This window comes from Astyanax mexicanus, unplaced genomic scaffold (assembly GCF_023375975.1).
Source record: "Astyanax mexicanus isolate ESR-SI-001 unplaced genomic scaffold, AstMex3_surface scaffold_31, whole genome shotgun sequence".
NCBI lineage: Eukaryota > Metazoa > Chordata > Actinopteri > Characiformes > Acestrorhamphidae > Astyanax > Astyanax mexicanus.
In genome coordinates, this window is record NW_026040041.1 from 2449500 (window position 1) to 2454007 (window position 4508).

The 4508-nt window shown below is 37.1% G+C and overlaps 1 long non-coding RNA gene across 2 annotated transcripts; it reads right to left on the minus strand.

Moving 5' to 3' along the window:
• Positions 1 to 1045: 1045 nt before the first annotated feature.
• Positions 1046 to 4195, minus strand: LOC125788946 (uncharacterized). Of its 2 annotated transcripts, none has more exons than XR_007429907.1 (3): positions 4083 to 4195; positions 2182 to 2274; positions 1046 to 1504 (listed from the first exon to the last, which is right to left on the minus strand). It is a non-coding gene; the product is annotated as an uncharacterized LOC125788946 (long non-coding RNA). The 2 variants fall into 2 exon arrangements; XR_007429908.1 differs by lacking the exon at positions 4083 to 4195 and adding an exon at positions 3090 to 3160.
• Between the last annotated feature and the right edge of the window lie 313 nt (positions 4196 to 4508).

Below are 4508 nucleotides of genomic sequence, written 5' to 3' on the forward strand. Positions count from 1 at the left end.
GCTTTGGTCTTTACAGGAACCACCTTCTGTGAACGAAGACCAGTTCTCTTCGGCACCTTCACTGTCCTGCGTGTTGCCATCCCACCACTGCCACCATCTGTCACACCTTACTTATAGGTGCGGGTAGTTGTGCCGAAAAAAGGTTGTGGGTTGAATGAAAAAATTATGGCAACTGCAGTAGCACATCCAGTGCAAGTGAATTTATTTGGTGAAGGTGCACAAATGCAGAAAAATACCAAAAGAAAACAAAAAAAAAGAAAACAAAAAAACAAAAAAAAAACAAAATCTATTTACAAAAATTTACATAAGGAATCAACATATTCCTTAAGTCGTACATTGGTTCACACGACAACCAACCATACCATATCTCAACCTTAACCATCTTCTATCCAACATGAAATGAGGCCTTAAATAGGCCACCACTGGTCTACCCAACCCAGCCAAAACCAACATATTTTCCATTGCAGGGGGATACAATTATAAACAAAACAAACAATAAATCAAATTAACAGACAATGGAAAAATACATTCTCAAAATAATCATTATTCATGTCATAGGCCACAATCCAATATAATAAACATGAAAATAAGAAAAGGAAAGAATAATTAAAATATTTAAAATCCCTAAAGAACCCCCTCAAAATGGTATGGCCCAAAATGGGCCCAGTGAGCATGCCCCCAATTTTGCTCAGGCCCTATATAAGGGCAGCTAAAACAATTGTAGGGCCCTTTGCCAGACCAGGAAGAGAGTACAGGTGAGTGTATGAAATGCAAAAATTGTACCGGCAGCTATTAAAACAGAAATGTGTTCCCAGTAGCATACTTTTAACTGTAAAATATGTTAAATGTACCAAGCTAGCAGAATGTTAAACTTTTAAAAGGGGGAATTAGTATTAAATGGAAAAAATAGCTGTGTATGTGTATGCACTGAGAAAATTACAGCAGGGACAGAACAGGGCTGAAAACTAATTTGTTTGTTCTGTCACAAGCACATACAGCACTGGAAAAAAATAATGTTGAGTTTTTATTTTTTTTAGTTTTTTTTTTTGTTTTTATCAATTTAAAAACCTCTGGAATATAATCAAGAGGAAGATGGATGATCACAAGCAGCATACAGTTATCCAAAAGCAGTGTGTAAGACTGGTGGAGGAGAACATGATGCCAAGATGCATGAAAAAAACTGATTAAAAACCAACCAGGGTTATTCCACCAAATATTGATTATTTCTGAACTCTTAAAACTTTATGAATATGAACTTGTTTTCTTTGCCTTATTTGAGGTCTGAAAGCTCTGCATCTTTTTTGTTATTTCAGTCATTTCTCATTTTCTGCAGTTAAAACAGTTAAAAAAGAGAGTAAAACACAGGTATAAGGAGGTGTTTAAATGAGCCCAGTGCTTCCAGTGTATCTCCTTAAAATCCGTTATCTACTTGATTAGGATTTTATAATATTGACATATTCAATCGTGGTGTAGACATCTCCAGACGGTACATCATCCTCTTCTGCTGCAGAACATCAAAGAAAGAAGGCGGAGTCAGTTCACATCATTAATATTCTGGTTTATTATTCAAAATAATTGAACCCAAACCAAAGCAGACAGAGGGAGAAACGCTTCAAGTATAAAAAATACTCATCAACTGATCCGGATCATAGGATCATAGAAACCACAGCCAATGCCAATAAATATTTCTACCTTGTCAAAAGTAAGATAAGGAGGCATGTCACAATACCATATTTTGGTGGACTATATATCATCCCAGGAATTATTGCATTAAACGATATTATTGTCCTTTTAAAACCATTAAAATTCCACTGAAAAAGTGATAATAGTATAGCATAACAAAGCAATTATACAAATATATTATAAAACAACATTTAAAATAATCATAGTTTGGAAAAATATATATTTTTCTTCACCTGCTGCAGTCCACACTGTTTGTACGGAGTCACGATTAAAGCAGTGTTCATTTAGCATGACTGTCTAAAATAATGTTTGCTGTTATATATGTGAAAAATATCACGATTATCAAATATTTTGAGATCATGTCCACTTATTGTATGATAAATCGATAATGTAATTATTGTGACAGGCCTAAAGATAAGTGTTATTAAATTCTACAAAATGTAGATTCAAAAACATTCAGATACTCAGATTTTAAGATATAGAACAGAATTTGCTTACCGTTCTTCTTTGGGAAACACTTTGTTGAGAGAAGAGACGCTAACGCTAACAGCAGAAGAACACTGCCCACAGCTACGAACACCATCCAGAACTCTGCGAGGTGACATATCACATGTTTCACTCAGACATTTTAGACTATTAATAAGTGATCTATTAATTTTATTTCACATTTCTTTGAAAGTCATTCATAGTGAGGCCCCTCTGCTTAAATCTGTATATATAGAATAGTGGTGAGGAGTTTTTATAGCCATCAGTGACTCATCATCACTCGACTCAACTCTACTGTTATTTTTATCTTTTCAGAATGAGTGTACACACTTATACACGCATAAGTGAACTTGGAGGCCTTGAGCACCATCTGAACAACATGGGGCGTGTAGATTCTATTATAAGAAAAGACAGAATAGTAAATAAAATAACATTGCTGTTCCCGTAAATGAGCTGCTGGAGCTCCTTCACAGCGTCAACCAGCAGCTCAGTTTCCTCTGCTGAGAAGAGTTTGTTGAACACGTCCAGGTAGCTGCACCGTTACAATAGCAATCCACCAAAGACAGAGCTCACCTGATCTACTCTTAAAGAGAATGATGAGCAAGAGACACTCTGATTGGTTTATTTCACGTTACGCCCCCAAAATTAATTAACCAATGATTAACTCATGATTATTAAGAAGATTAGTACATGACTTTTGTGCATTTGGAATTGTCCTGATGTTACTATAGTAAAGACACACTGACACTGCCTACATCAAGCTGCATATATTGCCCATAGATCTGTTTGTGAAAGTGTGCATAAGGCTACACATTTGTTATTTGCTGCGTATCTATGTGTGAGTATCAAGCGAAGGATGTAATCCTAAACTCTCATTAATCATTCTGTAGAACATCTGATGGAAGCAGCGTATAGCTGACCTTTAGCTGAGCGCTCCACTGTTGTGGTGGTTGAGGTTTCAGTTCTCTCTGCAGGTGTTGTTCTAGTGGAGGAAGTGGGTAAACTGGTTGAGGTTGTAGAGTATATCACTGGACCTAAAACACAGAAAAACGTGTTAATTAGGTTCAGTTTTAAGGTCACGATCTATTATCAGAATACTGTGATTAAAAAAAACAAAGATTTGTAATTCTTTTCATCATATGTTTAAAACGTCAGATTGCTCATCGCTATCTTAAACCCTGCCAAATGTCTATTTTCACTCCTTCTTCCTGTCCGGTTTAAATATCAGCAGAGCTTCTGAATATATCTACACTGATGGGTGTGGTGTTCTGGAAATGAGGTGTGTTCAGGTACATTTCTGGAGTTTAGCTTGTTTATCTTGGTAACAGAAAACACAGAAGCTCCACTGACTGAATACAACCTAGACAGACGCCAACAGTCAGACGTTCATCGCTATCTTGGCAACTTTTACATCAACAATAAACAAAATAGTAAATAAAATAACATTAACATTGTTCCCGTAAATGAGCTGCTGGAGCTCCTTCACAGCGTCAACTAGCATTTTTTTCATGAAGCGTTTGTAGAACACGTCCAGGTAGCTGCATCGTTAAAATAGCAATCCACCAAGGTCTGGGCTCACCTGATCTACTCTTAAAGAGAATGATGAGCTAGAGATACTCTACATGGTTTATTTCACGTTACGCCCAAAATTAATTAACCACACCCATGATTAATTAAGATAATTAGTACATAACTTTTGCACATTTCGACTTGTGCAAGTGTACTTTTCCCGATGTTATGATGGCAAAGACACCCTGAAACCCCTAAATGAAGCTGCATGGTGCACGGCTGATGGCTCGTCTACAGATCGCTACAATAGGAACACTGCAGATCTGTTTGTGAAAGTGTGCATGGGGCTATACGTTTGTTAACTGCTGCATGTCTATGTGTGAGTAATGCAGCGTATAGCTGACCTTTAGCTGAGCGCTCCACTGTTGTGGTGGTTGAGGTTTCAGTTCTCTCTGCAGGTGTTGTTCTAGTGGTGGAAGTGGGTAAACTGGTTGAGGTTATAGAGTATATCACTGGACCTAAAACACAGAAAAACGTGTTAATTTGGTTCAGTTTTCAGGTCACAATCTATTTTCAGAATACTGTGCCTCTTATCACATTTATAAAATTTGAGACTGGGGCTCTGATTGGTCCAGCAGACTACGATGTTGCCACTATGATCAGGAGATCACTGCTTCAAATCCCAGTTATGCAGCTTTCCATCAGCAGGCTGAGCCCCAAAAAAACACAATTGGTCTCTATCTAAAATGTCAGACTAAAAGTAATCATATTTTCCAGATTTCTGTATTTATTTCCTCTCATGCATGTGTCCACCCTGTAACAGCAAGCTG